At 37.4% G+C, this 10,795-nt stretch overlaps 1 long non-coding RNA gene across 1 annotated transcript; it reads right to left on the minus strand.

The window, feature by feature from the left end:
- Positions 1–324: 324 nt before the first annotated feature.
- On the minus strand, positions 325–7,089 carry LOC140168254 (uncharacterized). The gene is made up of 3 exons (XR_011861171.1): positions 6,988–7,089; positions 3,038–3,246; positions 325–1,264 (listed from the first exon to the last, which is right to left on the minus strand). It is a non-coding gene; the product is annotated as an uncharacterized lncRNA (long non-coding RNA).
- Between the last annotated feature and the right edge of the window lie 3,706 nt (positions 7,090–10,795).

Raw genomic sequence — 10,795 nt, forward strand, 5'->3', positions numbered from 1 at the left:
ATGGGGAGAAAGTTAAATCTTGGGGGGTGAAAAATATTTTGCAGTGTAGTCAGGGGTAGGAGTAAGGTCCAAAAGTAGAGGTCAGAGTTCACCCCGAGCTTGCACATATTCCCAATATAGAGGGTGAAAAATTGATATTTTTAAATTTAGGGGTCATTCACCCCCCCACCCGATTGGGGATTAACGCTACCCTGCCACATTTACTTTCAAAGTTCTGTTTTAGTAATTGGCATTTTTGGTAAAAAGGGAAAAAATCACAAAACTACACTTTCAAACCAAATAATTCAGCTCACGTCACTTTTTAGAAATGCCAGCGGGTTAATCAGAAAGACGAGACTCTTATGGTTAATTTTAACCCAACTGGCACCTTTGTCCAAAAATTTGAGCACGAAATGGTGCCCGGAAACCTGGACTAGAGTTTGAAGTTGATCGGTTATTGCGCTGAAGCTGCACAGTGGATTTATGAATTTGCTTCTGTCCAGACAGCCAGCCAAACAAACAAACAACCAGGCAAGCAGACAGGCAACCATCTGGATGATATCATAAGCCCCACATATGTGTGTGTGTGTGGGGGGGGGGGGCAATACAAATAAAATAATGAAATAAATATTAGAATTTCTGTGAGGTGAGCCAAATCCACAGACATTTTTCAGGAATATCTTGTGGATGGAAAAGAGTAAAGTGTCAATAAAATGACTAAATGGGACATGAAATTGACAAATGTGGTCAAAAATTGGGCTTTGCCCCCACTAAAATTCTGGCTATGCCACTGGATTAGGATTAGTGCTGTATTTTTCTGGAATTGGGAGTAATTCCAACAGGATCCATTTCACATGCATCCATCCCACAAAAGCTAGCTCACACAAAAACATCAAAAGTCTATGAAATTCGAGTGTTACTTGTGTTCAATCACAAATTTTAGGTTGACAGATTTTGTGTTAACAAGTTTCCACTGTTTTTCCTAATAACACTGGCTCAGTTCCTGGAGCGGGGTAGGGCAATTGGTTAGTGCTAGGGAGGGTCCGTGACATCAGGACTGGACAGGTCTACTTCATCAGCATCTGAAGCTTCCTTCCAAATCATTGATGGTCAACATGATCAATAGGCTCTGCATTTTAAGTCATCCTGGCTGATGTTGAAAAAATGCAACAAACAACAATGTATCACAGGACTTCTCCAGTACCATCATAGCAGGGGAACTTCTCTTGAGCTGACCATTCAGGTGTTCAATCAGAACATGGATATCCGGGTAGATCTATGAGCTCTGAAAAACAGTGAGAGAGAAAGAGATCAAGAGAGAAAATTATAATCAATGTGCAGAATGCATTGAATTTTTTTTTCAAATTTTCAGTTAAAACATACCATGCACAAACAAGTTGACTGTCAGGGTTCCGTTTTTGCCGACAAAGTGGCAATAACTGGCATGCCTGGTTTAAACCGGCAAAAATGGCAAAAACTTACGTATAATCACTCAAATATTAACAAGTACACAGAAAGGTCATAAACAGTAAACATACAACTTTTAATGAATCATTCAACAAATTTTTTGTCTCATCAAGTCCTTAAAATGAAAAAGTTTTGAATTTGATATGCCAGATGCACTAAGTGAGCAATGAAAATGCATGCCTTTAATTTCTTAACATGTTATTTTTAATTACAAAATCTGGTCTTGTTACACTCCGAAAAATAATTTTTAATTTAATAATTCATTTTGAGATCAAAAATCTGAACTTTAAATCACTTTTTTAGTTTTTGCCATTTTTGCCCGCAAAAACCGTTTTTGCCAAGCGGTTAAAACCGCGGCTTTTTCCACCTGCGGCAAAAACCTGTGAACCCTGACCATCAAGTAGTGCATTTTCTGATTCACAACTAGCTTCCCATAACTTCAAATACTGACCTATCTCAGCGACACCTATAAGGAACAACAAAAAGGGCAGTGACATACATATGAATGTATTGCATGGTTTGGAGCCCACAAAATAGGGTCTGGACTCACACCGACTCACTGCTAAAAAACCCAAAGTTTTATACCCCTTAAAAAAGTTGTTCAATTTTTTCAATGACTATAGACCTTTTTCTGATGACGTCACCTAATCGATATTGGGGTCTGAGATGTAAACAAACAACACGTGCGTTTCTCACGTGTCCACAGTGTAAAAACACCAAATACAGCGTATTTTCTCCTCTGTTTTGTCATATTTCACTTTAGCTTCCATAAAATAATTGTTTAAACGGACTCTGTATACTAGTTACCTTTGTTCCAGTTTGTTTTGATGCCATAAAATACAAAAGATACGGAAAAACGCGATGCTATTTAAAATTCAATCTTTGTTTTTGTTTACTTTTTACACCGTGGCGAACTAAGCGCGTACTGCGAGCTGGAAATTCGCGCAGGGCGCCTAGCGTGGTATAAAGTTGATCGCAAGCGCCGGCGCCGGTATTTGCGCGTTTGGGTGCTGATGACTCGAATGCTGGACCCCAATATCGATTGATTGGTGACGTCTGAGAAAAAGGTCTATTCATGGGCATCTTTTTGCAACATGTTGCCAGTACTTGTAACAAACAAGGTGGTTCAAAAACAGTTAAATAGAGTGGGTGATGCTAAGGAGTTGGAGGTACCGCTTGGGGGGGTAACATAGCAAATAAGTCTCCATTGAGGCCTTTTCTAAAACAGTCAAATACAGTTGTGTTCACATTTTGAGTTACACCCGGTGTAAACTTACGCTAACATTGATGAAAATTCCACAATATTTTCCCTACTCCTGCCGCATATCCACACCTAGCCTACACAGAGCACTATGCCGACCAGTTCCACCAAGCATTCCGTCTGGTCGGCGTAAACATCAGCTACCACTTCCGGTGTTTCTGTGACCTTTTTTGCCGCCCTTTCTAATTACAGATAATATGTAATGTCTTAGTTCTGATCAACAAAAGGTCAAACTTACACCAGTTCTGCTGGGTGTACGTCGAACAATGTGAACACAACTGTTATGCCTGCATGCTCCCCTTCAAAAAAAATCATAAATAAATAAATTACCTGTTACATTGTATTCTTCCTCTGCTTCTGTGGTTTTGAACAGAAGTCATCATTCATAGTTTTAAAGCATAGCCAGAATCTCTGAGAAGTCCCTGCAGATGTTCATTCTCAAAAGTGCAGCTGAGATGCAATATACAACTGTCATCATGTTGCTTGATCAAGATTGTACTTTGAAGATTCTGCCCCTGGCGTTGATGATACTAAGTTACCTGTATTCATGAAATTAGGAGATTAAATATTAAATACATGATGGAAGTGCACTGCATTGTTGTCTTTGTTGACATATAATTATAAATGCATGATCATCTGTGATGAGTTTAAAACCTGAAAATCAGTTTTAGGTTTAACCTAAAATACACAGCAGATGGTACAAAAACTCAACTGGTAATGATATAGTAGAATACTGATTCCAAGAAAAAAAAATTTCAGTAGTACATGAAGTGCCTATTTAAAAATAGATAATAATTTGTACATATTTCACCATGCCTATTTCATACTTGCAACACATTTTCAAGTGTTAAAATGGCTTTCCAAGCATCAACTGGCATTCAAGCTCACTTGTTAAACATGGTGGTGTGTATAATACAAATAAATAATGGATGAATGGGCCTTGCAGTTAAATATTTTAAAATATTTTCGGTCAAATTTTTCCTCAATTTTTGGTGAAATTTCAAAAATATTGGCAAAATTGGGCTATTTTTTTATAAAAAAGAAATTGAGAGAATTTTGAAAAAGAACCCATCCATGGCGTGAAAAACGGTTTCGATGATATACCAAAAGGCGAAAATGCTACCAATGTTTGCAGCATGTCCCTGTATGGTCAATCATTTGTACTGAGTACCCCCGACCAATATATACATGTATCAGGGCTGCAGTGGCAGTTTTCATGCCCATTCAGTGAACATTTGCCTAATCCTACCCATGAAAATGCATAAACAATATACAATATGGCTCAAAATAGCTCAAAATAACATAAGCTTTGAATCATAAACAATCAAATCATATGTATAGTGGGTCTATGATACACCAGAAGGCCTAGATATGAGACTCTAATATGTAGTTCACCTCAAGTTCAGTAAATCGGTACTGATATGCACAAATCAATTATAAAAACTACTGCACATTGTGTCGACTACTGCACATCATGTGTGTGATACCTACGCTGAATGCGTGCATGGAATATTTTTATTTTGACTCACTTGTTACTAGAGAATTTGGCTTAATTTGTTGCTAAGCACCCGATGTCCACGCCCACATGTCCACTTAGAAGTACAAAGTAAATAGACCTCGGCAACTGCAGGTATGAGAATATATTCTTCAATGCAATGCGCCTAACTGCTTCTTTGGGGCGCCAACTGTTGCACGATTTGTACTTGCCGAGTGCACCGCGCGTCACATTTTTTTAAACACGCAGTGCGTGTGACGCAAAGCATCGACCCCAGGTGCCACAAATTTGGTTTGTACTTCTATGTGGACAATCGCTGTAGTCATGTACAGAGCTAGACTGCAAGTACATGCTAAATGCAATGTTCAAAAGATGACCGAGAAAATATGGGAATGAGTAGGCCTAATTAAAATCAAAATTGTAAGTGATTTTGTTCCAAACAAGTTTACCAAGTCAACAACAGCCCGTTCTTGAGGAAAATAATAATACATTGTTGTACTTCTAAATCTAAGCCAAGCCAGTGGTGTAGCGTGGGTCATCACATTGGGGGGGCACCGACCATGATATTGGGGGAACTGAGTCTGATTGGGGGCACAAGCCATTTTCCGGCAATTTTTTAATTTTCAGATCGATTGGGTCAGATCGATTGCCCCATGCCCCTATGAAACTATGCCACTGAGCAAAGCAATCGGTGTAAATCATTATTTATGATAATCGATCAATGCACTGACTTCATAACACATCTTTTTGTGAGAATAAAAATAAGTACCGTATGCCGACATATCATGCAAGCCTTGCTCGATAAGCCTAGCCACAAATTTGATCACCGATAGCTTCACATTTGAGGTTAGAGACCTTTGCATTTAAAAGCTAGTCTGATTTGCTGAAGCATGACACCGAATAGCAATGGAAGTTCAGAAGTAAACACAGCCGATGGGCGATCGCATAAAAAATGTTGCTTGTTCAAAATACATGATTAGGCAAATTAAAAAAAATACAGTTGACGGATTGAAATAACTTTAATCCAAATTTCAACATTAACAGAATAAAAATGTCAATGATGTCTGACTGAAAAACGATATCAACATACTCTATCTACCTCGAGTCACCGGCACTAGCTTTGAAGTTCAGTGTGGTCTTCATTTACAGCGTTACTTGCAGTGTGTGTACATTAGGCCAAGTAAAATAAAAAACATGTTTCACGTCCGGTTTTTGAAAAAAAGGAGGAAGAGGGGCTTTTATTTTTTATTTTTTATCATAAAATAGGTGTAAGTACCCATAATTAGAGCTGTTTTAGCGTATGCAATAATGCCTGGAAAAAGGAGGAGGCCTCTTTTTATTTGTTGTTCTGAGAGATAGGCCCCCTCTAACTCTCACAAAACCTTATAAAAGTGTTTCTTGTATATTAGCAAGGCTATAGAAAGCATCTCTACTTCCTAGACATATTTTTTGAAAAGTTATAACTGAATTTCAAAAAATAAAAATAAAATTGAAGAAACCTCAAAAAAGGAAGCGGGAGGGGACTTGAAACATGTTTTATTTTTTATTTGGCCTTATACTTTTACGCGCGCAATCAATGTGCCGCAGAAATATACATGCAAGAAACCAAGCTAAGCCAACGCTAGTACAGGGATATACATGATGATTTTTATTTTTGGGTGGATCATTATAGGAAATTGATGTAGAAAATACATGTCACCCAATGCACCACGCAATTGAATAGCAAACCGGCACTGCACAGTAGGCCCTACTGGCTTTTGGCTGGTTACCAGTTGTACTTGTCTATAGATGTAATCCACGATGAATCGGCAATCAGAGCCTACAAAGCGTGGCGCATATATCATGGCATTGGGAATTGGCGCAAATTTTTTACAGCGTACAATCAGTCATACCTAGAAAGGATCAAATTCAAATTGAGAAAATATTCTAGGTATGACTTGTTGTACTAAGCCAACATAGCACGCTCACGCTGAACTTCCATGACTTCAAACCTTTTGCCGGTGACCCAAGGTAGATATACAGACTATCTATAGCATCGAATGCATAACTACATAGTTGGCAGTGGTGATACAAACCTACCCTTTTTATTTCAAACCCACCCTTTATATTTTGTACCCTTTATACCAAAACTCCGAAACCCACCCTTTCTAAACGTGGTTACTGATAAGTGGTTATGGTGGTCCAGGAGCTGCAGATTTGCATCCAAAGAGAATTACATATTGAAGTTTTAGATGACCAAACACTACAGAATTGGATTTCAATACTTTCTTTGTGTTTCATTTTGTGTCATTCAATCGGAAATTACAGTAAGCTTTGAGATTGCATTGTTGACTTCTAAACCCACCCTTTTTATCAGTGACCACGCTTTATATTTGGACACACATTTTAACCAGAAATTTTTCAAACCCACCCTTTTAAGCATTTTGTGGACCCTTCAAACCCACCCTTTCTAAAGCGTGGGTTACCAACAGTGAACTAAAGTCTTATTCAGATTAAGCGTACATGCTAGCCGTCCAGCGCGTATTATTTGCACAAGGTCCAATGCACACGCTTGACGTCGCGCGCGTATACGCGATGGTTAAGCTGTCAAATGAAATCTGAATAAGACTTTATTGTCATGATTGTGTCATGTGCAGATTCAAAGCTGGAGTTCTCGAGTAAGGCACTGTGCAGTGCATGCAGTAAATAGTCGGCAGTTCGGCATAGTACAGAGCATACAGACTCGGTTCAGAGTTGACTGCCGCTGTGACCGTGCCGCGGACTGGCCCTTAAAGCTTAAACTTACCGCTGAAAACTTAATTTGTGGACTTGATGTTCCTTGTCGTTTAGTCTCTAATGGAGCAGAACAATTCTGCACCATTCTGGCGTACCTTTGTTTACTTTTTAATGAATTATAATCAAAAGATCAGTTCGCATCACAGTGGCTCGCATATCAGCTCGCATGCAATCAGTTGAAATTTGTAACCGGAAGTTGATGCGAACGTCGTGACCTTTAAAGACATCATAAATAGTACACATGGTTCACTCTTCTTTGCTACAAGTGAACTTCGACGTAGGAGACTGCGAAAATTACTTGCCACCAAGCGCCAAGTTTTTTGACGGTGATTCCCGATTCTTATGATCATGTGCTTAAGCAATGGTAGAGCGGTAATTAAACACGGCACCATGGCACTCGCTTAACTGGCTTGATCTATCTATCTATGTATCTGTGTATGCTATAAAGGCTCCGTCACTTTCGATCCAAATGTCGCTAAATTCATACGGGAGATCGATGAATATACGGGAACGTGTTTAAACTTTATTTGGTTGAAAACGGTCAAGAATTGGCCTCAAAATCAGTGAAAATGTGGTCCGTTGCTATCCAAGGTAAACAAAAAAAGCAGTCAGTTACTAAGCTAGGCCTGCGCGTCGCACGGGCGTATGAGCCGCTCGCGTAGCGCAGCGATACCGCGCGGGTAACGCAGCACTACGCCATGGCACGCGTAAACGACACAGAGTAACATAATGAATGATATTAGTACGGGTGAACGACCGTAGCGTAATAAATACGGGAAACAGATGTGTGTTAAAAAGTACAAACAACATGAAGAGGTAGGCCTACTATAAATAAAAAAGAAAACAAAATGAGGACAAACAGGCTGTACGACTATGTGGGTTATACTTAGTCACAAAATGAAACCGGGAATAAAATAGGCTAAAGAAGGAAAGAAAGAAACTCTTCAGGAAATGTAAGGGGAAAAAAAGCTATAATAAAATCAGGAAGTTTAAAAAAAAAGCTATAAAACTGAGGACAGAATTAAATAAATAACATGAAAACGGGAAATCACAAGCTATGCAGCAAATAAAATAGAAGCTAAAATGGAAATGTAAGAAAGGACAGATTTAGAAAATAACGGGAACGGGGTTGAATAAATAAAAAAACATGGTAACGGAAAATCGGAAGCTTAGCAGCAGAATTTTTTTTTAATGGAACAAAATTGGCCCATGTAGAAAAAACTAAAAAGAAAGAAAGAAGTTAAAATGGAAACGTAGGCTTAAAGAGGGTCAGGTTCAGATAAATAAAATTTACCTTTTGAATGATTCTACCTGTTCAGTAATTCCTCCTGTTTTAGTGAACGCTCCCATTTACTCATCTAGCGGGGACCCGCGCGTAGCGCGGGTGTCCCGCTAGTCTTACTATAAATAGGGAAATGTTGTATATATCTATCTATGTATCTATTAAGAAGTAACAGTATCACAGACAGCTATACAGTGCTCGATACCAATAAATGGTAGAGCTATTTTAAAAAATATAGACACAGATATTAATACATTTCACAACACTGTGTTTCACGCCAAAGCGATCATCAGGTGAATAAATTAAAATTGAAAAACACGATGATCAAAGGCCTTTCCAAAAACTCCGTAACCTAGCAACGCGTGCACGCGGTGTCGAAAAACACACCTGGCGCGAGTATGACGCACAACGGTAGGTGGTGACATAGGTTATGGAGAAAATGAATAGGCCTAAACATACCATATAAAACATTACTTTTTCTTAACACGGCTATGACGACATTTGCTTATCAGCTCACTTCTTTTGTTGAGCGAGATTCTTGGATTACTCATTTTTGAGTTTAAGATTGCCATTTTTCTTCTAAACAAAGGTTACAAATTCCTGATTTTCTCATTTTGGTGTTGGATTTTGAACTATATCCCAACTGATGTTGAACTTTTCATATTTGTGTTTAAGTCCCCAAACATATTTCGATAGTTCTGTCTCCTTTTTGTATTTTTCTAGCCGAAAAGACTTAGTGTGGTTGTTGTACCTTTCCTTAAATGTACCGCCTGCTAATCCAATATATTGCTTTGATTCATTGTCTGAGTTTACTGTGGCTTTGTAAACTATAGCTTGAGATAAGCACTTTCCACTGAGAGGACAGCTGTCCTTTTTTCTACAATTACACTCTTTTTCGGGTGGCTTATCGGCGCTACGTCTGATTTGTGCGTTGTGGGATTTCATAATCGCGCCTATATTTCTCATGCAACTATAACTTACTTTCACGCTGTTCTTGTTGAATATTTTAAACAGCTTGCTCCCTCTTGGAAAATGCTTATTAATTAGGCGAATAAAAGTACCTCCTACGTTTGTTTTAACGTTCTTACTAAATGGCGGATTAAACCATATAACCTTTCTTTTTCTGCTTTTATTCTTCTTTTTGCTATTATCTTGTTTCGTCGAATTGATATTCTCCTTTTCACTGTACTGGATTTTTTCAGAATAGCCACATGAACTTAAGGGGTATAATCCACGCGTCTAGTACGCACTCGTTTCTAACTGAAATTTCTGTGAAATCCTGTCCTCGCAGTTCTTACCACCACGCGCGCGTCAAACTAAAAACTGCGTGGAGTGTGCGCCAGGCGCTGGTAAGAAGTTCAGCTACGCGAGAGTACCGTGTTTTCATCGCCATTTACCAATGATTTTTGTAAAAGAAAGAAAGATAAACAAAGAAGAAAAGAAGGAAAGAAATAACTAAAGAAATAAATGAAGAAAGAAAAAGTTCAGGAGGAAAGAAAGAAAGAAAGAAAGAAAGAAAGAAAGAAAGAAAGAAAGAAAGAAAGAAAGAAAACTAGAAAAGAAAGAAAAGAGGAATAAAATGAAGATAAACAAAGAAAGACAGAGTGAAATAACAAAAAAATTAAAAATAAAGGAAACTAAAAAAAAAAATTAATGTAATCAATCAAATAAATAACAACGACAGATCACAGAAAGAAGTGAGAAAGAATAAAAAGAAGAAAGGAAACGAAAACAAAACAAAGACAGAAGAAGGAAAGGTAAGAAAGAAGGAAGACAGAATTAAATAATGAGGGAAAAGAAGGATAAAATAATAACCAAGATAACAAAATATATAGACCTAGGCCTAATTAGACTAAGGCGAGCCCATTTCAGAAATCCAAAAAATGTATTAATTATTTCATGGAAAAGAAAATTATGATGTAATTCAGTGGTATTAACGTTACACATCTCTCATTTGGTTACCTATAAAGTGTAACTTCGTAATGTAATGTAACACAATTTAACTCAATTTTGGTAAAGGTTGGGCAAGAGGAAATCAATAATACGTAAAATTAATATAGGCTATAGGTTTATATATTATATAAATAAAACTATGTCTATATTTTTATTTTGTTTCTTGGGCATACTGTCCATAAACAGGCACAGTAGGCGTACGAAAAAACTTAATAAAAGGGGTGATATCAAACGGCCTTTTTATTTGTCTTATTAACTAGTATTATATAACTTATTTATTATAAAGTAGTTTCTTATTTGACTGATTATTAATATAATGAAATTATTTCAATAGTATTTTAAGGTAAAATTCTGTAATTTGAAATATATATCATATGAAGATGAAGTCAATTTTTTTAAATGTCTATCTTCACATCTGACTTGTAGTCTACTGATCTACTGATAAGTTGTCCCAGCAAACACAAAAAAACGTTAAAACGTTTTAAACATTTGGGTTTTGATTTAAGTAAATTAAATGTTGGGTTATATAAAGGTTATGAAAACGTTTTAATACGTTTTGTATGAAAACACACTACAATAATAT

Source organism: Amphiura filiformis, chromosome 13 (genome assembly GCF_039555335.1).
Source record: "Amphiura filiformis chromosome 13, Afil_fr2py, whole genome shotgun sequence".
Taxonomy (NCBI): domain Eukaryota; kingdom Metazoa; phylum Echinodermata; class Ophiuroidea; order Amphilepidida; family Amphiuridae; genus Amphiura; species Amphiura filiformis.